Here is a 24013-nt window from a genome sequence, read left to right as displayed (position 1 = left end):
TGCAGAAGCAGCTACACAAATAATTTCAAGATTTTCAAGATGGCGGCGCGCTGGACGCAGCAGCTACTGTGGTTCCCTGTTCAGTGTCGTGTTTTCTTTGTTATTTATACATTAGTTTTAAGTTTATTTACAAGTGTAGGTCATGTGCTCTTCTACAACCGTCAGGAACTTTTAAACCTCAGAATGGATTACTCACTTCCCTCCCCCATCACGGACAATTTCCCCATAGATATTATCCGTTCACCGGTCTCGCAGTGGAAACGCTGCCCCCATCAGCAACTTAAACAAAAGAGGGGGAAACATGGCGGGCTACATGCTAAGCTAAGTAGCGTTCCCTTCAAAGTTTTCCTCCTAAGCTTCTTCATGGCTAATGTCCGATCGTTAGCTAACAAAATGGACGAGATAAGACTCGGGCTGTCCTCTCAGAAAAGGCTACAGAACTGCTGTCTGCTGATGTTTATGGAGACTTGGCTCAACAGCAACATAGCCAACTTTGCAGTCGAGCTAGCGGGCCGCACAGCCTTCCGTGCCGACAGGACAGCGGACTCCGGCAAGATCCGCGGAGGAGGTTTGAGTATTATGTCAATAACTCTTGGTGCAACAATATAAAGATCGTCGAAAGGTATTGCTCTGCTGATCTCGAGCTCCTTATGATTCAGTGCAGGCCTTTTTACCTGCCCAGGGAGCTAACGGCCATTACCATCGCTGCTGTATACATCCCCCCCACATGCTAATGCTAAGGAAGCACTTAAGCAGCTACAATGTCCCATCAGCAGACAACAGACCAAACACCCGGACAATGCCTTTATCATAGGTGGTGATTTAATCAGGCTAACCTCAGGGCTGTATTGCCCAAATTCCACCAGCATGTCTCCTGCCCCACTAGTGGACAAAACACCCTGGACCATCTCTATACAAACATCAAGGACTCATACAAAGCTACTCCCTGCCCTCATCTGGGGCATTCTGACCACCTCTGCCTGTTCCTGGTCCCAGCCTACAAACCCCTAATAAAACGGATCAAGCCAGCAGTAAAGACAATCACTGTCTGGCCAGAAGGAGCAGTGTCTGAACTCCAGGACTGTTTTGAAAACACAGACTGGAGTATTTTTGCACATTCAGCTACCCATGGCTCCCATATAGACATTAATGAACAGACATCTGCCATACTAGCTTACATTAACTTTTGCACTGAATGTCACAACAAAAAAAATCAGTCCGCACCTTTCCAAACCAGAAACCCTGGATGACCAGTGAGGTCCGGCAGCTGCTGAAAGTCCAGGATGCAGCGTTCAAGTCAGGTAACTGTGAGGCCTACAGCGCAGCCAGATCCAACCTCAAAAAGGGCATCAGAACAGCCAAACAAAATATTCCCTACGAATAGAGGACAACTTTCACAATAACTCTGATCCTCGGCAAATGTGGCAAGGCATTCAGTCTGTCACAGACTACAAAAGCTCTAATCACGGTCCCACTGTCCATAATACCTCCCTGCCAGACAAGCTAAATCATTTCTATGCCCGCTTCGACAAGGACAATACTGACCCAGCCACAAAAATCCCTAGCCACCCAGAAAACCAGGTGCTCACTCTATCAGTCGCAGAGGTCAGAGAATCACTGCACAGATTGAACACACGGAAGGCTGCCGGACTAGATGGCATACCGGGTTGGGTCTACCGGGAATATGCCGACCAGCTGGCTGAGGTCTTCACACCTGTATTTAACCTCTCACTGTCCCAATCTAAAGTCCCGGCATGCTTTAAGACCATCTCTATCATTCCTGTCTCCAAGAAACCTACATCCACATGTCTGAATGATTACCGACCTATAGCACTCACCCCCATTGCCATGAAGTGCTTTGAAAGACTGGTTCTGGCTCACATCAAAAACATTATCCCCCCCACATTCGACCCACATCAGTTCGCCTACCGTCCCAAAAGGTCTACTGAAGATGCCATTGCCACTGCCCTGCATGTTGCTCTGACCCACCTTGAACTTAACAACACATACATCCGGATGCTGTTTATACATTACAGCTCTGCCTTCAACACTATCATCCCCGCCAAACTAACCACCAAACTCCTCTCCCTTGGCCTCAACCCCTCCCTCTGTAACTGGATCCTGGACTTCCTGACCAACAGACCTCAGTCTGTTAGGTTAGGTGACCACTCCTACTCCACCCTGACCCTCAGCACAGGTGCCCCTCAAGGCTGTGTTCTGAGCCCCCTCCTTTTCTCCCTCTTTAGCCACGAATGCCTGCCAACTCACCCTTCAAATGTTATAGTTAAGTTTGCAGATGACACCACAGTCATTGGCCATATCACCAACAATCACGAGATGGCCTACGGAGACGATATTGAGCACCTCACATCATGGTGTACTACCAACAATCTTGTCCTTAATGTGCAGAAGACAAAGGAGCTGATTGTAGACTTCAGGAGGTCTAGAAGCTGCAGCCACTCCCCCATACACATCAATGGGGTGGAAGTTGAGTGTGTTTCCAGCTTTAAATTCCTTGAAGTCCACATCAGCGAGGACCTTTCGTGGACATTAAACACCCAGGCCCTTGTGAAAAAGGCCCAACAACGCCTGTATTTCCTGAGGAGGCTGAGGAGCGCCCGTCTACCCCCCAAAATCTCACCAACTTCTACCACTGCACCATAGAGAGCATTCTGGCCATCTGCATCTCAGTGTGGTACGGCAACTGCTCCTCAGTAGACCAGAAAGCTCTGCAGCGGATCGTCAAGGCGGCCCAGCATATCACCGGTACCCAGCTCCCAGCCATAAAAGACATTTATCACAAACGCTGCCTTCGAAGGGGTCTGAGCATCAGCAGGGATCCCACCCACCCCAACCATGGACTGTTCACCCCCCTGCGCTCTGGGAGGCGCTACAGGAGCCTCAGAGCCCGTACTACCAGGCTCAAAAACAGCTTCTTTCCACAAGCTGTTGCCCACCTGAACCTGGCTACCCACTGAATGTCTGTAGATATTTTCAAATATTTTGTACTCCAGCTCTCTTTCAACTTATTTTTAGCTGGTGAAACCACAGCCCTCATTTCATTTTTAACATGTGCCTGCACATTGTTTTTAATGACAATACAATTGAATTGAATTGAATTGAATGTAGTAGGGCTGACTTGGAACATGTTAAAATACAAACTGCACAGGAGAATCAGCTGCATTACTGAGGTAATGTTTCATCAAGGAACAATCGACTTGTATTGTCCCTACTTCTAGCATATGAAAGCATTTCCTCAGTGGCAAGGGCCATTCATGGTCACACTACAATAGGAAATAGTAATTATGAGGTGAGACAATCTGACTGGGGGAAAGCACCACCGGTATACCATCTAAATTTTCTAAAAATCCTTGGAGTCAGATGGTTACTCTTTCTATGGCTACATCGATAATTAAAGGTCCAAAACCCAATTTTCCAGCTATCTTGGCTGCTAGCGGGTATTGGTGATGAATAATACTGCACATGAAAATATCTCAGCTGTTTTAAAAAAAGTATTTTAAGAGCCAAAATCTCAAGTAGTTGCTGTCATTATACTGTATTTTTAATCACAATTTGTGATAAATAATTTCTTTATTTATTTATGGATTGTTCAAACTAGTTTAGTTTCATTAAGCCATTACGCCTCCTCTGGTGTGAGCGTAGCCACTTATTCTACAGTATACAGTTAGCCAAGGCTAGCTAATTTGTTCTACATTATACCGTTAGCCAGGGCTAGCTAGTTTGTTCTACAGTATACAGTTAGCCAAGGCTAGCTAGTTTATGCTACAGTATACAGTTAGCCAGGGCTAGCTAGTTTGTTCTACAGTGTACAGTTAGCCAGGGCTAGCTAGTTTATTCTACAGTATACAGTTAGCCAGGGCTAGCTAGTTTGTTCTACAGTATACAGTTAGCCAGGTCTAGCTAGTTTGCTAACAGTGCAACTTGCTCGGACATGGTTGATGTCCAGCATTGTGGAATACCTATTCATCAACCATTCAACATTTCACGTGAAATAATTTGAGGCATATATTGTATATTGATAACTAAACTGGAACGCCTGCATCCGGCATCCCGCCCCCCCCTCCAAAGCACAGAATGAGCTTGTCTTACTGTGTTTAGTTAGCATAAAGCATGATCCCGTGTTGCATGTCTCTGAACTAACTGCCTCTGTTGAAGTGGAGGTGCAGCAGCTGAAAGTCAAAGCAGACACTTTGACAGTCAGAAGACAATAGTCACGTTTGAGTATTGTCTTCTGACTCACAATACAAATCTCAATTAGAATACTTTATTCACTTCCCTCAGGGATGAATGAAGTATTCTGATTCTGAGTCTGAATCTGACCCTGTTTGTTGTATTGATTTTCAATATGAATTAATTTACTCGTGAACAGTTTGGTGGTCCACTCTGGTTAATGGCTGATCACTGTTATATTGTGAATTTTCTAACATGGTATGCCAAGTATGTAGACAATAGTTGTGCATGCATGCAATGGGATGATTGTGTTTGAAGGCTTCAGTATAGGTTTGGGATAAGTAATATAATTTCATTCAGCCTTTGTATCTGATGCTACTATGTTTTGCGTAGCACATATTATGTGCTCCAACCCAGTTGATGGAAATGCATTCATATCTTAATTTTTGGTGCTTTAAAAAGTAAATTTTGCTTAATATTTAGATGGAAACATAGCTACTGTTGTGTAATGTAAATGTAATGATAATAATAATAATAATAATAAATTGAACTTATATAGCGCTTCTCTAAGACTCAAAGTCGCTTTACAATAAATAGGGTGAAACAAGGCGACAGATAAACATAACACAGACATAGTGGGGTGGTTGGGAAGGGGGTACGAGAGGGAGAAGCGGCAGCCACACACAATGCCAGCAGTACTCTCTGACTTAGATACAAAAGGGAAAGAAAAACAAACATCATACATCACATAAATTACATATGAAGTCTGAAGAGGTGAGTCCCAACCAATGACCTGAATGTGGGCCGACTGCAGCAGTGTCCGGTGCACTTGGGGAGGGAGTTGAGAGAGGGGCAGGTCGAGCACTCAGTCCCCAGCCTGCCCCAGACCAGGGGTGGGCGAGAGGATGGGGGAGGGGGGGCATGAGAAGGCAATGGAGAAAAGGTGTGTCTTGACATGGGATTGGAAGAGTGGGAGGGATTCTGAGTCTCTAATGATTTGGGAAAGTGACTTCCAGAGCTTGGGAGCTGCCCTGGAGAAGGCTCGGTCACCAAAGCCGTGGTGGTTGGACCTGGGGGTAGAGAGAAGGGAGGCTGAGGTGGATCTGAGGGACCAAGAGGGTTGGTAGGGGGAGAGGAGGTCGGTGAGGTATGGGGGAGCCAGTTTGTGAAGGGCTTTATAAGTAAGAACCAGGATTTTATAATTGATCCGGTGGGAGATGGGTAGCCAGGACCCATGATAGATTCCAGGACCCCATTACAGGCAACCCGCTGGATAACCACTTTCTTGGTGTGAAGCACACTTGTTCATACACCTGCGGGCATGTGTGACGTGTGTGCATGTTTGCAGTATCCAGCCGATCTACATGTAAAAAGCAAACAACAGGGTGGCATATTGTGGTAACAGTAGGGACACTTATTTTGATGTTGACAACCACCACACTTTCATGCACAAGTGTGCTTTCAATGGCGAACGTGTCAAGCCCCACTGGTTGTGTTTTGGAAAGACTGGTGGAGATAAGCAGAGGGAGACAGGAGGTTGCAGAGTGTATAAGTGCAATGGGAGAGTGAAAGAGAGACGGGGGGGGGGTTAAAATATCAGAGCAAAGGATAAGACAGAGAAACAGAACAAGATTATAGAGAAAAAAAACAGGACAGGATTGCAGATTCATGCTTTGGGCACCAAGTAAGAGAAGTATCAGAGGGGCAAAGAGACAAAGAGAACTCAGTATCAGAGGGGCAAAGAGACAAAGCATGCCAGGGGGAGGAAGGAGCAACGCAAAGAAAACCAGGCCGAGAAACACAAAGAAAACCAGGCCGTGAAATACAAAGAAAACCAGGCTGAGAAATACAAAGAAAACCAGGCCGAGAAATACAAAGAAAACCAGGCTGAGAAATACAAAGAAAACCAGGCCGAGAAATACAAAGAAAACCAGGCTGAGAAATATAAAGAAAACCAGGCTGTGAAATACAAAGAAAACCAGGCTGTGAAATACAAAGAAAACCAGGCTGTGAAATACAAAGAAAACCAGGCTGAGAAATACAAAAAACTAGGCCATAAAATACAAATAAAACCAGGCTATAAAATACAAAGAAAACCAGGTTGAAAAATACAAAGAAAACCAGGCTGTGAAATATAAAAGAAAAGAAGCTGTGAAATACAACGAAAACCAGGCTGAGAAATGCAAAGAAAACCAGGCTGAGAAATACGAAGAAAACCAGTCTGAGAAATACGAAGAAAACCAGGCTGAGAAATAAAAAGAAAACCAGGCTGAGAAATACGAAGAAAACCAGTCTGAGAAATACAAAGAAAACCAGGCTGAGAAATACAAAGAAAACCAGGCTGTGAAATACAAAGAAAACCAGGCTGTGAAATACAAAGAAAACTTGGCCATAGAATACAAAGAAAACCAGGCTGTGAAATATAAAGGAAACCAGGCTGTGAAATACAACGAAAACCAAGGCTGTGAAATACAAACAAAACCAAGCTGTGAAATACAAAGAAAACCAGTCTGAGAAATACGAAGAAAACCAGGCTGAGAAATAAAAAGAAAACCAGGCTGAGAAATACGAAGAAAACCAGTCTGAGAAATACGAAGAAAACCAGGCTGAGAAATACAAAGAAAACCAGGCTGTGAAATACAGAGAAAACCAGGCTGTGAAATACAAAGAAAACCAGGCTGTGAAATACAAAGAAAACTTGGCCATAGAATACAAAGAAAACCAGGCTGTGAAATATAAAGGAAACCAGGCTGTGAAATACAACGAAAACCAAGGCTGTGAAATACAAACAAAACCAAGCTGTGAAATACAAAGAAAACCAGGCCATAAATACAAAGAAAACCAGGCTGTGAAATACAAAGAAAACCAGGCTGTGAAATACAAAGAAAACCAGGCCATGAAATACAAATAAAACCAGGCCATGAAATACAAAGAAAACCAGGCTGTGAAATACAAAGAAAACCAGGCTGTGAAATACAAAGAAAACCAAGGCTGTGAAATACAAAGAAAACCAGGCCGTGAAATACAAATAAAACCAGGCTGTGAAATACAAAGAAAACCAGGCTGTGAAATACAAAGAAAACCAGGCTGTGAAATACAAAGAAAATCAGGCCATGAAATACAAATAAACCAGGCCATGAAATACAAAGAAAACCAGGCTGTGAAATACAAAGAAAACCAGGCCGTGAAATACAAATAAAACCAGGCTGTGAAATACAAAGAAAACCAGGCTGTGAAATACAAAGAAAACCAGGCTGTGAAATACAAAGAAAACCAGGCTGTGAAATACAAAGAAAACCAGTCTGAGAAATACAAAGAAAACCAGGCTGTGAAATACAAAGAAAACCAGGCCATGAAATACAAATAAAACCAGGCTGTGAAATACAAATAAAACCAGGCTGTGAAATACAAAGAAAACCAGGCTGTGAAATACAAAGAAAACCAGGCCATAAAATACAAAGAAAACCAGGCTGTGAAATACAAAGAAAACCAGGCTGTGAAATACAAAGAAAACCAGGCTGTGAAATACAAAGAAAACCAGGCTGTGAAATACAAAGAAAACCAGGCTGTGAAATACAAAGAAAACCAGGCTGTGAAATACAAAGAAAACCAGGCCGTGAAATGCAAATAAAACCAGGCTGTGAAATACAAAGAAAACCAGGCTGTGAAATACAAATAAAACCAGGCTGTGAAATACAAAGAAAACCAGGCTGTGAAATACAAAGAAAACTAGGCCATAAAATACAAAGAAAACCAGGCTGTGAAATACAAAGAAAACCAGGCTGTGAAATACAAAGAAAACCAGGCTGTGAAATACAAAGGAAACCAGTCTGAGAAATAGAAAGAAAACCAGGCTGTGAAATACAAAGAAAACCAGGCCATGAAATACAAATAAAACCAGGCTGTGAAATACAAATAAAACCAGGCTGTGAAATACAAAGAAAACCAGGCTGTGAAATACAAAGAAAACCAGGCCATAAAATACAAAGAAAACCAGGCTGTGAAATACAAAGAAAACCAGGCTGTGAAATACAAAGAAAACCAGGCTGTGAAATACAAAGAAAACCAGGCTGTGAAATACAAAGAAAACCAGGCTGTGAAATACAAAGAAAACCAGGCTGTGAAATACAAAGAAAACCAGGCTGTGAAATACAAAGAAAACCAGCCTGTGAAATACAAAGAAAACCAGGCCGTGAAATGCAAATAAAACCAGGCTGTGAAATGCAAATAAAACCAGGCTGTGAAATACAAAGAAAACCAGGCTGTGAAATACAAAGAAAACCAGGCTGTGAAATACAAAGAAAACTAGGCCATAAAATACAAAGAAAACCAGGCTGTGAAATACAAAGAAAACCAGGCTGTGAAATACAAAGAAAACCAGGCTGTAAAATACAAAGAAAACCAGGCTGTGAAATATAAAGGAAACCAGGCCGTGAAATAAAAAGAAAACCAGGCCGTGAAATACAAATAAAACCAGGCTTTGAAATAAGAAAACTAGGCTGTGAAATAAAAAGAAAACCAGGCTGTGAAAAATAAAGAAAACCAGGCTGTGAAATATAAAGAAAACCAGGCTGTGAAATACAAAGAAAACCAGTCTGTGAAATACAAAGAAAACCAGGATGTGAAATACAAAGAAAACCAGTCTGAGAAAAACAAATAAAACCAGGCTGTGAAATACAAAGAAAACCAGGCTGAGAAATACAAAGAAAACCAGGCCATAAAATACAAAGAAAACCAGGCTGAGAAATACAAAGAAAACCAGGCTGTGAAATACAAAGAAAACCAGGCTGTGAAATACAAAGAAAACCAGGCTGTGAAATACAAAGAAAACCAGGCTGTGAAATACAAAGAAAACCAGGTTGTGAAATAAAAAGAAAACCAGGCCGTGAAATACAAAGAAAACCAGGCTGTAAATACAGAGTGAGCCAGAAAAACCCACCAGATGAATAGAGTGAAGGAGATAGACGTGTGAAAGAAACAAAACTTCGTGGCATGGCTGCGTGGTCCCAAGTACTTTTGGGCAGGTTGTCCTGGGCAGAGCGTCAGCTTGGTGTTCGATTCTGGCCACATACAATCATCAGAATCAGGTTGTCCTGGGAAAGTGTAAGCTCTGTGTTCGGTTCTGACCACATACAGTCATCGGAATCAGGTTGTCCTGGGCAGCGTGTCAGCTCGGTGTTCAGTTATGACCACATACAATCATCAGAATCAGGTTGTCCTGGGCAGAGTGTCAGCTCTGTGTTCAGTTCTGGCCACATACAATCATCAGAATCGGGTTGTCCTGGGCAGAGCGTCAGCTCGGTGTTCGGTTATGACCACATACAATCATCAGAATCAGGTTGTCCTGGGCAGAGTGTCAGCTTGGTGTTCTGTTCTGGCCACATACAATCATCAGAATCAGGTTATCCTGGGCAGAGTGTCAGCTCTGTGTTCTGTTCTGGCTACATACAATCATCAGAATCGGGTTCTCCTGGGCAGAGTGTCAGATGTGTGTTCGGTTCTGGCCACATACAATCATCAGAATCAGGTTGTCCTGGGCAGAGTGTCAGCTTGGTGTTCGGTTCTGGCCACATACAATCATCAGAATCAGGTTTTCCTGGGCAGAGTTTCAGCTTGGTGTTCGGTTCTGGCCACCTACAATCATCAGAATCTGGTTGTCCTGGGCAGAGTGTCAGCTCTGTGTTCGGTTCTGGCCACATACAATCATCAGAATCAGGTTCTCCTGGGCAGAGTGTCAGCTATGTGTTCAGTTCTGGCCACATACAATCATCAGAATCAGGTTGTCCTGGGCAGAGTGACAGCTCAGTGTTTGGTTCTGGCCACATACAATCATCAGAATCAGGTTGTCTTGGGCAGAGTGTCAGCTCGGTGTTCCGGTCTGGCCACATTCAATCATCAGAATCATGTTTGCTGGCCATATAGGTTTGCACTACATGGAATCTGACTCCGGTTTTGTGTCTCTCTCGGTGTACTTAACATACAGTGGGGAGAACAAGTATTTGATACACTGCCGATTTTGCAGGTTTTCCCACTTACAAAGCATGTAGAGGTCTGTAATTTTTATCTTAGGTACACTTCAACTGTGAAAGACGGAATCTAAAACAAAAATCTAGAAAATCACATTGTATGATTTTTAAGTAATTAATTTGCTTTTTATTGCATGACATAAGTATTTGATACATCAGAAAAACAGAACTTAATATTTGGTAAAGAAACCTTTGTTTGCAATTACAGAGATCAGACGTTTCCTGTAGTTTTTGACCAGGTTTGCACACGCTGCAGCAGGGATTTTGGCCCACTCCTCCATACAGATCTTCTCCAGATCCTTCAGATTTCGGTGCTGATGCTGGGCAACACGGACTTTCATCTCCCTACAAAGATTTTCTATTGGGTTCAGGTCTGGAGACTGGCTAGGCCACTCCAGGACCTTGAGATGCTTCTTACGGAGCCACTCCTTAGTTGCCCTGGCTGTGTGTCTCGGGTCATTGTCATGCTGGAAGACCCAGCCACGACCCATCTTCAATGCTCTTATTGAGGGAAGGAGGTTATTGGCCAAGATCTCGCGATACATGGCCCCATCCATCCTCCCCTCAATACGGTGCAGTCGTCCTGTCCAGAAAAGCATCCCCAAAGAATGAGGTTTCCACCTCCATGCTTCACGGTTGGGATGGTGTTCTTGGGGTTGTACTCATCCTTCTTCTTCCTCCAAACACGGCGAGTGGAGTTTATACCAAAAAGCTCTATTTTGGTCTCGTCAGACCACATGACCTTTTCCCATTCCTCCTCTGGATCATCCAGATGGTCATGGGCAAACTTCAGACGGGCCTGGACATGCGCTGGCTTGAGCAGGGGGACCTTGCATGCGCTGCAGGATTTTAATCCATGACGGCATCATGTGTTACTAATGGTTTTCTTGGAGACTGTGGTCCCAGCTCTCTTCAGGTCATTGACCAGGTCCTGCCATGTAGTTCTGGGCTGATTCCTCACGTTTCTCATGATCATTGATGCCCCATGAGGTGAGATCTTGCATGGAGCCCCAGACCGAGGGAGATTGGCCGTCATCTTGAACTTCTTCCATTTTCTAATAATTGTGCCAACAGTTGTTGCCTTCTCACCAAGCTGCTTGCCTATTGTCCTGTAGCCCATCCCAGCCTTGAGCAGGTCTACAATTTTGTCCCTGATGTCCTTAGACAGCTCTCTGGTCTTGGCCATTGTGGAGAGGTTGGAGTCTGATTGATTGAGTGTGTGGACAGGTGTCTTTTATACAGGTAACAAGTTCAACAGGTGCAGTTAATACAGGTAATGAGTGGAGGACAGGAGGGCTTCTTAAAGAAAAACTAACAGGTCTGTGAGAGCCGGAATTCTTACTGGTTGGTAGGTGATCAAATACTTATTTCATGCAGTAAAATGCAAATTAATTATTTAAAAATCATACAATGTGATTTTCTGGGTTTTTGTTTTAGATTCCGTCTCTCACAGTTGAAGTGTACCTATGATAAAAATTACAGACCTCTACATGCTTTGTAAGTGGGAAAACCTGCAAAATCGGCAGTGTATCAAATACTTGTTCTCCCCGCTGTAGAATAACAACACTACAACACAACTATCTTTACACATGTACACAAGGGTTGACTACATACAGGCGACACACATGTATATGTGCACATATGTAACATGTTCATGAGTTTTTGAAAATTATTTTGCCAGCAACCAAAGTGTGGATTTTATGTCATCGAACTTTCGGCGAGGTGGGGGGTAGGGGGTCACGACTAGTGTCATGCACAAACTGTCAGTGGACTTCAGGGACAAATACAGACATGCTAAGCTAACAACTGCTAGCAGTTTCTTAAACAGCTTCAGAAGAGATCGAACCTCAGCCAAGCGAGAAATGTACAAGAGAGCAATCCTCGAAAATCAAAAGTGAAAATACATGAAGGCAATTACTTTACAGCGCTACGCACATTAGACTGAAGATCCCTCATGTGGGCCTGACGTTTGCATCAAGCTTTAGAGGTCGCCGAGCTTCTTTAAATCAAGGGTGCAAATATTTCAGCGAATAAATTTATTTCAAGTAAAGCAGGTTTGTGAGGGGAGAGAGAGAGCAGAGGAAGAGGATGGAGAAAAGGAGAACATGACAAACCTCCCACACAGCTGCCTCATTCAAAACACCGCAAATTACACACACACACACACACAGATAAAGCCACTCACAAACATACCCAGACTTTGCATAATCGGGGTACCCACAGCCGCGTGCTGCCGTGGGAGAGGTAAATAGAACAGTACAAGTCCCAGAGAGAGTCAAACACTGCATATCAACAAAACAACAACAACAACAGACACACTGAGAAATAGTATGGATGGAAGGGTGAAAGAATGGAGGATGGGGTGGAGAGAAAGACAGAAAATGAGAGTGAGAGACAGAGAAAAGGAGGTGTGACGAAGGCAGGAAGGGATAATTTTTTTCTTTTTTTTGCACTTTGTTACTGTTTCTGGAATCATGGTTATCCTAATTTGCATTCCACATTTTCCACAGTGACCTAGATTTGAATATGTGCCGGAAGGGTCATATTTTGTTTGTTATTATTTTCATGTTTATTCTATCTAACAGGCAAACAAGTACTTATTACCAAGCCAAACACATCAACAACACTAGTCAGCTGTTCTCAACACAACTTTAACTTTGGATCAAATGACTTCACAGAGATTTTTCTTGCATGCTATGTGGCACTGTGTGTGTGTGTGTGTGTGTGTGTGTGTGTGTGTGTGTGTGTGTGTGTGTGTGTGTGTGTGTGTGTGTGTGTGTGTGTGTGTGTGTGTGTGTGTGTGTGTGCTTGGACTCAAGAGTGCATTAGAAAAGGGTGATATAGGAATAAAAAAAGACTAATTTTCATGACTGTGGCAGTTCCCATGTGCCAGCTAGGAGAGGGACGGCATGACTCAGATGAGAACAGGTAAAAAAAAAGTTTTGGCAGGTGAAAACATTTTTTTTTTTTTGTTGGTCTGAATCACTTCCGAGGTGTTTGTTGGTGTAATACTCATTTCAGCCACAAGAGGCATAAGTGCACCACTTCACCATGTTCGAAGTAGCACAGTAAGCACCAACTGGGACTAGTTGAAAACTAGACTTGACTAGTGTTACAGAGACAGTGTTAAAAGAGAGTGCTATAGAGACAGTGTTAACAGAGACAGTGTTGACAGAGACAGTGCTAACAGAGACTGTTACAGAGATAGTGTTACAGAGACAGTGTTAAAAGAGAGTGCTATAGAGACAGTGTTAACAGAGACGGTGTTGACAGCGACAGTGCTACAAAGACGGTGTTAACAGATACAGGTGGTAACAGACAGTATTAACAGAATCAATGTTACAGAGACAGTGTTAACAGAGACAGAACTACAGAGAGAGCATTGACATAAACAGTGTTAACAGTGTTAACAGAGACTGTTACAGAGACAGTGTTAGAGATAGTGTTAAAGAGACAGTGTTAACAGATACAGGTGGTAACAGAGACAGTGTTAACAGAGACAGTGTTACAGAAACCGTGTTAACAGAGATGGGTGGTAACAGAGTCAGTATTAGAGAGACAGTGTTACAGAGATAGTGTTAACAGAGATGGGTGGTAACAGAGTCAGTATTAGAGAGACAGTGTTACAGAGATAGTGTTACAGAGACAGTGTTAACAGAGACAGAACTACAGAGAGAGCATTGACATAAACAGTGTTAACAGTGTTAACAGAGACTGTTACAGAGACAGTGTTAGAGATAGTGTTAAAGAGATAGTGTTAACAGATACAGGTGGTAACAGAGACAGTGTTAACAGAGACAGTGTTACAGAAACCGTGTTAACAGAGATGGGTGGTAACAGAGTCAGTATTAGAGAGACAGTGTTACAGAGATAGTGTTAACAGAGATGGGTGGTAACAGAGTCAGTATTAGAGAGACAGTGTTACAGAGATAGTGTTACAGAGACAGTGTTAACAGAGACAGAACTACAGAGAGAGCATTGACATAAACAGTGTTAACAGTGTTAACAGAGACTGTTACAGAGACAGTGTTAGAGATAGTGTTAAAGAGATAGTGTTAACAGATACAGGTGGTAACAGAGACAGTGTTAACAGAGACAGTGTTACAGAAACCGTGTTAACAGAGATGGGTGGTAACAGAGTCAGTATTAGAGAGACAGTGTTACAGAGATAGTGTTACAGCGGCAGTGTTAGCACAGACAGTGCTACAGAGACAGTGTTAACAGGGATAGTGTTACAGAGACAGTGTTAAAAGAGAAAGTGTTAACAGAGACAGGTGGTAACATAGAAGGTGTTAACACAGTGTTAACAGAGACCGGTGGTAACAGAGACAGTGTTAACAGAGATAGTGTTACAGAGACAGTGTTAAAAGAGAGAGTGTTAACAGAGATAGTGTTACAGAGACAGTGTTAAAAGATAGAGTGCTACAGAGAGAGTGTTAAAAGAGAGAGTGCTATAGAGAGTGCTACAGAGACAGTGTTAAACGAGACAGGTGGTAACAGAGAGTGTTAACAGAGACAGTGTTACGGAGACAGTGTTACAGAGATAGTGTTAACAGAGACAGTGGGAAAAGAGACAGGTGGTAACAGAGACAGAGTTACAGAGATAGTGTTACAGAGACATTGTTAACAGAGACAGGTGGTAACAGAGTCAGTATTACAGAGACAGTGTTACAGAGACAGTGTTAACACAGACAGTGCTACAGGGACTGTTAACAGAGATAGTGTTACAGAGACAGTGTTAACAGAGACAGAGCTACAGAGAGAGCATTGACATAAACAGTGTTAACAGTGTTAACAGAGACTGTTACAGAGATAGTGGGAAAAGAGACAGGTGGTAACAGAGTCAGTATTACAGAGACAGTGTTAACACAGACAGTGCTAGAGACTGTTAACAGAGATAGTGTTACAGAGACAGTGTTAACAGAGACAGAGCTACAGAGAGCGCATTGACAGAAACAGTGTTAACAGTGTTAACAGAGACTGTTACAAAGACGGTGTTAACAGATACAGGTGGTAACAGACAGTATTAACAGAATCAATGTTACAGAGACAGTGTTAACAGAGACAGAGCTACAGAGAGAGCATTGACATAAACAGTGTTAACATTGTTAACAGAGACTGTTACAGAGACAGTGTTAGAGATAGTGTTAAAGAGACAGTGTTAACAGATACAGGTGGTAACAGAGACAGTGTTAACAGAGACAGTGTTACAGAAACCGTGTTAACAGAGATGGGTGGTAACAGAGTCAGTATTAGAGAGACAGTGTTACAGAGATAGTGTTAACAGAGATGGGTGGTAACAGAGTCAGTATTAGAGAGACAGTGTTACAGAGATAGTGTTACAGAGACAGTGTTAACAGAGACAGAACTACAGAGAGAGCATTGACATAAACAGTGTTAACAGTGTTAACAGAGACTGTTACAGAGACAGTGTTAGAGATAGTGTTAAAGAGATAGTGTTAACAGATACAGGTGGTAACAGAGACAGTGTTAACAGAGACAGTGTTACAGAAACCGTGTTAACAGAGATGGGTGGTAACAGAGTCAGTATTAGAGAGACAGTGTTACAGAGATAGTGTTACAGCGGCAGTGTTAGCACAGACAGTGCTACAGAGACAGTGTTAACAGGGATAGTGTTACAGAGACAGTGTTAAAAGAGAAAGTGTTAACAGAGACAGGTGGTAACATAGAAGGTGTTAACACAGTGTTAACAGAGACCGGTGGTAACAGAGACAGTGTTAACAGAGATAGTGTTACAGAGACAGTGTTAAAAGAGAGAGTGTTAACAGAGATAGTGTTACAGAGACAGTGTTAAAAGATAGAGTGCTACAGAGAGAGTGTTAAAAGAGAGAGTGCTATAGAGAGTGCTACAGAGACAGTGTTAAACGAGACAGGTGGTAACAGAGAGTGTTAACAGAGACAGTGTTACGGAGACAGTGTTAAAAGAGAGAGTGTTAACAGAGATAGTGTTACAGAGACAGTGTTAAAAGATAGAGTGCTACAGAGAGAGTGTTAAAAGAGAGAGTGCTATAGAGAGTGCTACAGAGACAGTGTTAAACGAGACAGGTGGTAACAGAGAGTGTTAACAGAGACAGTGTTACGGAGACAGTGTTACAGAGATAGTGTTAACAGAGACAGTGGGAAAAGAGACAGGTGGTAACAGAGACAGAGTTACAGAGATAGTGTTACAGAGACATTGTTAACAGAGACAGGTGGTAACAGAGTTAGTATTACAGAGACAGTGTTACAGAGACAGTGTTAACACAGACAGTGCTACAGGGACTGTTAACAGAGATAGTGTTACAGAGATAGTGTTAACAGAGACAGTGGGAAAAGAGACAGGTGGTAACAGAGACAGAGTTACAGAGATAGTGTTACAGAGACATTGTTAACAGAGACAGGTGGTAACAGAGTCAGTATTACAGAGACAGTGTTACAGAGACAGTGTTAACACAGACAGTGCTAGAGACTGTTAACAGAGATAGTGTTACAGAGACAGTGTTAACAGAGACAGAGCTACAGAGAGAGCATTGACATAAACAGTGTTAACAGTGTTAACAGAGACTGTTACAGAGATAGTGGGAAAAGAGACAGGTGGTAACAGAGTCAGTATTACAGAGACAGTATTAACACAGACAGTGCTAGAGACTGTTAACAGAGATAGTGTTACAGAGACAGTGTTAACAGAGACAGAGCTACAGAGAGCGCATTGACAGAAACAGTGTTAACAGTGTTAACAGAGACTGTTACAAAGACGGTGTTAACAGATACAGGTGGTAACAGACAGTATTAACAGAATCAATGTTACAGAGACAGTGTTAACAGAGACAGAGCTACAGAGAGAGCATTGACATAAACAGTGTTAACATTGTTAACAGAGACTGTTACAGAGACAGTGTTAGAGATAGTGTTAAAGAGACAGTGTTACAGAAACCGTATTAACAGAGATGGGTGGTAACAGAGTCAGTATTAGAGAGACAGCGTTACAGAGATAGTGTTACAGCGACAGTGTTAGCACAGACAGTGCTACAGAGACAGTATTAACAGGGATAGTGTTACAGAGACAGTGTTAAAAGAGAAAGTGTTAACAGAGACAGTGGGAAAAGAGACAGGTGGTAACAGAGACAGAGTTACACAGATAGTGTTACAGAGACATTGTTAACAGAGACAGGTGGTAACAGTCAGTATTACAGAGATAGTGTTACAGAGACAGTGTTAGCACAGACAGTGCTACAGAGACGGTGTTAACAGGGATAGTGTTAAAGAGACAGTGTTAAAAGAGAAAGTGTTAACAGAGACAGGTGGTAACATAGAAGGTGTTAACACAGTGTTAACAGAGACAGGTGATAACAGAGACAGGTGGTAACAGAGTGTTAACAGAGACAGTGTTAACAGAGACAGTGTTACAGAGACAGTGTTAACAGAGACAGTGTTACAGAGACAGTGTTACAGAGACAGTGTTAACAGAGACAGGTGGTAACAGAGACAGGTGGTAACAGAGTGTTAACAGAGACAGTGTTATGGAGACAGTGTTACAGAGATAGTGTTAACAGAGACAGTGGGAAAAGAGACAGGTGGTAACAGAGACAGAGTTACAGAGATAGTGTTACAGAGACATTGTTAACAGAGACAGGTGGTAACAGAGTCAGTATTACAGAGACACAGTGTTGCAGAGACAGTGTTAACACAGACAGTGCTACAGAGACAGTGTTACAGAGATAGTGTTACAGAGACAGTGTTAACAGAGACAGAAATACAGAGAGAGCATTGACATAAACAGTGTTAACAGTGTTAACAGAGACTGTTACAGAGACAGTGTTAGAGATAGTGTTAAAGAGACAGTGTTAACAGATACAGGTGGTAACAGAGACAATGTTACAGAGACAGTGTTAACAGAGACAGTGTTACAGAAACCGTGTTAACAGAGATGGGTGGTAACAGAGTCTGTATTAGAGAGACAGTGTTACAGAGATAGTGTTACAGCGACAGTGTTAGCACAGACAGTGCTACAGAGACAGTGTTAACAGGGATAGTGTTACAGAGACAGTGTTAAAAGAGAAAGTGTTAACAGAGACAGGTGGTAACATAGAAGGTGTTAACACAGTGTTAACAGAGACAGGTGGTAATAGAGAGTGTTAACAGAGACAGTGGGAAAAGAGACAGGTGGTAACAGAGACAGAGTTACAGAGATAGTGTTACAGAGACATTGTTAACAGAGACAGGTGATAACATAGACAGTGTTAACAGACATAGTGTTACAGAGACCATGTTAAAAGAGAGAGTGCTATAGAGAGTGTTACAGAGACAGTGTTACAGAGATAGTGTTAATAGAGGCAGTGTTACAGAGGCAGTGTTAGCAGAGACATTGTTACTGAGACAGTTGGTAACATAGACAGTGTTAACAGAGAAAGTGTTAACAGAGACAGGTGGTAACAGAGAGTGTGAAAAGAGAAAGTGTTACAGAGACAGTGTTAACACAGACAGTGCTACAGAGACAATGTTACATAGATAGTGTTAAGAGAGGCAGTGTTACAGAGGCAGTGTTAACAGAGACAGTTTTACAGAGACAGTGTTACAGATAGTGTTAACAGAGACAGTGGGAAAAGAGACTGGTGGTAACAGAGACAGTGTTAACAAGCATTACAGAGGCAGTTTAACAGAGGCAGGTGGTAACGGAGACGGTGTTAACAGAGACAGTGTTACAGAAACCGTGTTAACAGAGATGGGTGGTAACAGAGTCAGTATTAGAGAGACAGTGTTACAGAGATAGTGTTACAGCGGCAGTGTTAGCACAGACAGTGCTACAGAGACAGTGTTAACAGGGATAGTGTTACAGAGACAGTGTTAAAAGAGAAAGTGTTAACAGAGACAGGTGGTAACATAGAAGGTGTTAACACAGTGTTAACAGAGACCGGTGGTAACAGAGACAGTGTTAACAGAGATAGTGTTACAGAGACAGTGTTAAAAGAGAGAGTGTTAACAGAGATAGTGTTACAGAGACAGTGTTAAAAGATAGAGTGCTACAGAGAGAGTGTTAAAAGAGAGAGTGCTATAGAGAGTGCTACAGAGACAGTGTTAAACGAGACAGGTGGTAACAGAGAGTGTTAACAGAGACAGTGTTACGGAGACAGTGTTACAGAGATAGTGTTAACAGAGACAGTGGGAAAAGAGACAGGTGGTAACAGAGACAGAGTTACAGAGATAGTGTTACAGAGACATTGTTAACAGAGACAGGTGGTAACAGAGTCAGTATTACAGAGACAGTGTTACAGAGACAGTGTTAACACAGACAGTGCTACAGGGACTGTTAACAGAGATAGTGTTACAGAGACAGTGTTAACAGAGACAGAGCTACAGAGAGAGCATTGACATAAACAGTGTTAACAGTGTTAACAGAGACTGTTACAGAGATAGTGGGAAAAGAGACAGGTGGTAACAGAGTCAGTATTACAGAGACAGTGTTAACACAGACAGTGCTAGAGACTGTTAACAGAGATAGTGTTACAGAGACAGTGTTAACAGAGACAGAGCTACAGAGAGCGCATTGACAGAAACAGTGTTAACAGTGTTAACAGAGACTGTTACAAAGACGGTGTTAACAGATACAGGTGGTAACAGACAGTATTAACAGAATCAATGTTACAGAGACAGTGTTAACAGAGACAGAGCTACAGAGAGAGCATTGACATAAACAGTGTTAACATTGTTAACAGAGACTGTTACAGAGACAGTGTTAGAGATAGTGTTAAAGAGACAGTGTTAACAGATACAGGTGGTAACAGAGACAGTGTTAACAGAGACAGTGTTACAGAAACCGTGTTAACAGAGATGGGTGGTAACAGAGTCAGTATTAGAGAGACAGTGTTACAGAGATAGTGTTAACAGAGATGGGTGGTAACAGAGTCAGTATTAGAGAGACAGTGTTACAGAGATAGTGTTACAGAGACAGTGTTAACAGAGACAGAACTACAGAGAGAGCATTGACATAAACAGTGTTAACAGTGTTAACAGAGACTGTTACAGAGACAGTGTTAGAGATAGTGTTAAAGAGACAGTGTTAACAGATACAGGTGGTAACAGAGACAGTGTTAACAGAGACAGTGTTACAGAAACCGTGTTAACAGAGATGGGTGGTAACAGAGTCAGTATTAGAGAGACAGTGTTACAGAGATAGTGTTAACAGAGATGGGTGGTAACAGAGTCAGTATTAGAGAGACAGTGTTACAGAGATAGTGTTACAGAGACAGTGTTAACAGAGACAGAACTACAGAGAGAGCATTGACATAAACAGTGTTAACAGTGTTAACAGAGACTGTTACAGAGACAGTGTTAGAGATAGTGTTAAAGAGATAGTGTTAACAGATACAGGTGGTAACAGAGACAGTGTTAACAGAGACAGTGTTACAGAAACCGTGTTAACAGAGATGGGTGGTAACAGAGTCAGTATTAGAGAGACAGTGTTACAGAGATAGTGTTACAGCGGCAGTGTTAGCACAGACAGTGCTACAGAGACAGTGTTAACAGGGATAGTGTTACAGAGACAGTGTTAAAAGAGAAAGTGTTAACAGAGACAGGTGGTAACATAGAAGGTGTTAACACAGTGTTAACAGAGACCGGTGGTAACAGAGACAGTGTTAACAGAGATAGTGTTACAGAGACAGTGTTAAAAGAGAGAGTGTTAACAGAGATAGTGTTACAGAGACAGTGTTAAAAGATAGAGTGCTACAGAGAGAGTGTTAAAAGAGAGAGTGCTATAGAGAGTGCTACAGAGACAGTGTTAAACGAGACAGGTGGTAACAGAGAGTGTTAACAGAGACAGTGTTACGGAGACAGTGTTAAAAGAGAGAGTGTTAACAGAGATAGTGTTACAGAGACAGTGTTAAAAGATAGAGTGCTACAGAGAGAGTGTTAAAAGAGAGAGTGCTATAGAGAGTGCTACAGAGACAGTGTTAAACGAGACAGGTGGTAACAGAGAGTGTTAACAGAGACAGTGTTACGGAGACAGTGTTACAGAGATAGTGTTAACAGAGACAGTGTTAACAGAGACAGGTGGTAACAGAGACAGGTGGTAACAGAGTGTTAACAGAGACAGTGTTACGGAGACAGTGTTACAGAGATAGTGTTAACAGAGACAGTGGGAAAAGAGACAGGTGGTAACAGAGACAGAGTTACAGAGATAGTGTTACAGAGACATTGTTAACAGAGACAGGTGGTAACAGAGTCAGTATTACAGAGACAGTGTTACAGAGACAGTGTTAACACAGACAGTGCTACAGGGACTGTTAACAGAGATAGTGTTACAGAGACAGTGTTAACAGAGACAGAGCTACAGAGAGAGCATTGACATAAACAGTGTTAACAGTGTTAACAGAGACTGTTACAGAGATAGTGGGAAAAGAGACAGGTGGTAACAGAGTCAGTATTACAGAGACAGTGTTAACACAGACAGTGCTAGAGACTGTTAACAGAGATAGTGTTACAGAGACAGTGTTAACAGAGACAGAGCTACAGAGAGCGCATTGACAGAAACAGTGTTAACAGTGTTAACAGAGACTGTTACAAAGACGGTGTTAACAGATACAGGTGGTAACAGACAGTATTAACAGAATCAATGTTACAGAGACAGTGTTAACAGAGACAGAGCTACAGAGAGAGCATTGACATAAACAGTGTTAACATTGTTAACAGAGACTGTTACAGAGACAGTGTTAGAGATAGTGTTAAAGAGACAGTGTTACAGAAACCGTATTAACAGAGATGGGTGGTAACAGAGTCAGTATTAGAGAGACAGCGTTACAGAGATAGTGTTACAGCGACAGTGTTAGCACAGACAGTGCTACAGAGACAGTATTAACAGGGATAGTGTTACAGAGACAGTGTTAAAAGAGAAAGTGTTAACAGAGACAGTGGGAAAAGAGACAGGTGGTAACAGAGACAGAGTTACACAGATAGTGTTACAGAGACATTGTTAACAGAGACAGGTGGTAACAGTCAGTATTACAGAGATAGTGTTACAGAGACAGTGTTAGCACAGACAGTGCTACAGAGACGGTGTTAACAGGGATAGTGTTAAAGAGACAGTGTTAAAAGAGAAAGTGTTAACAGAGACAGGTGGTAACATAGAAGGTGTTAACACAGTGTTAACAGAGACAGGTGATAACAGAGACAGGTGGTAACAGAGTGTTAACAGAGACAGTGTTAACAGAGACAGTGTTACAGAGACAGTGTTAACAGAGACAGTGTTACAGAGACAGTGTTACAGAGACAGTGTTAACAGAGACAGGTGGTAACAGAGACAGGTGGTAACAGAGTGTTAACAGAGACAGTGTTATGGAGACAGTGTTACAGAGATAGTGTTAACAGAGACAGTGGGAAAAGAGACAGGTGGTAACAGAGACAGAGTTACAGAGATAGTGTTACAGAGACATTGTTAACAGAGACAGGTGGTAACAGAGTCAGTATTACAGAGACACAGTGTTGCAGAGACAGTGTTAACACAGACAGTGCTACAGAGACTGTTAACAGAGATAGTGTTACAGAGACAGTGTTAACAGAGACAGAAATACAGAGAGAGCATTGACATAAACAGTGTTAACAGTGTTAACAGAGACTGTTACAGAGACAGTGTTAGAGATAGTGTTAAAGAGACAGTGTTAACAGATACAGGTGGTAACAGAGACAATGTTACAGAGACAGTGTTAACAGAGACAGTGTTACAGAAACCGTGTTAACAGAGATGGGTGGTAACAGAGTCTGTATTAGAGAGACAGTGTTACAGAGATAGTGTTACAGCGACAGTGTTAGCACAGACAGTGCTACAGAGACAGTGTTAACAGGGATAGTGTTACAGAGACAGTGTTAAAAGAGAAAGTGTTAACAGAGACAGGTGGTAACATAGAAGGTGTTAACACAGTGTTAACAGAGACAGGTGGTAATAGAGAGTGTTAACAGAGACAGTGGGAAAAGAGACAGGTGGTAACAGAGACAGAGTTACAGAGATAGTGTTACAGAGACATTGTTAACAGAGACAGGTGATAACATAGACAGTGTTAACAGACATAGTGTTACAGAGACCATGTTAAAAGAGAGAGTGCTATAGAGAGTGTTACAGAGACAGTGTTACAGAGATAGTGTTAATAGAGGCAGTGTTACAGAGGCAGTGTTAGCAGAGACATTGTTACTGAGACAGTTGGTAACATAGACAGTGTTAACAGAGAAAGTGTTAACAGAGACAGGTGGTAACAGAGAGTGTGAAAAGAGAAAGTGTTACAGAGACAGTGTTAACACAGACAGTGCTACAGAGACAATGTTACATAGATAGTGTTAAGAGAGGCAGTGTTACAGAGGCAGTGTTAACAGAGACAGTTTTACAGAGACAGTGTTACAGATAGTGTTAACAGAGACAGTGGGAAAAGAGACTGGTGGTAACAGAGACAGTGTTAACAAGCATTACAGAGGCAGTTTAACAGAGGCAGGTGGTAACGGAGACGGTGTTACAGAGGTGGTGTGACAGTGTTACAGAGACATTGTTAACAGAGACAGTGCTATAGAGACAGTGTTACAAAGATAGTGTTAACAGAGACAGTATTAACAGAGAGTGTTACAGAGACGGTGGTAACAGAGACAGTGTTACAGAGGCAGTGTTAACAGAGACCGTGTAACAGAGATATTGTTACAGAGACAGGTGGTAACACGGACAGTGTTACAGAGACTGTGTTGGCAGAGACAGTGGTACGGGGACAGTGTTACAGACACAGGTGGTAACAGAGACATTGTTAACAGAGACAGGTGGTAAC

At 42.3% G+C, this 24013-nt stretch overlaps 1 protein-coding gene across 1 annotated transcript in view; it reads left to right on the top strand.

The window, feature by feature from the left end:
* Positions 1–24013, top strand: part of LOC130112799 (zeta-sarcoglycan) — a 605973-nt gene that overhangs the window by 112858 nt on the left and 469102 nt on the right. The window lies entirely within an intron of this gene.

The sequence above is a fragment of the Lampris incognitus genome, chromosome 5 (assembly GCF_029633865.1).
Source record: "Lampris incognitus isolate fLamInc1 chromosome 5, fLamInc1.hap2, whole genome shotgun sequence".
NCBI classification, from domain to species: Eukaryota; Metazoa; Chordata; class Actinopteri; order Lampriformes; family Lampridae; genus Lampris; species Lampris incognitus.
The sequence above is the reverse complement of the archived record's forward strand: the minus strand, read 5'-3'. Positions and strand labels throughout refer to the sequence as shown.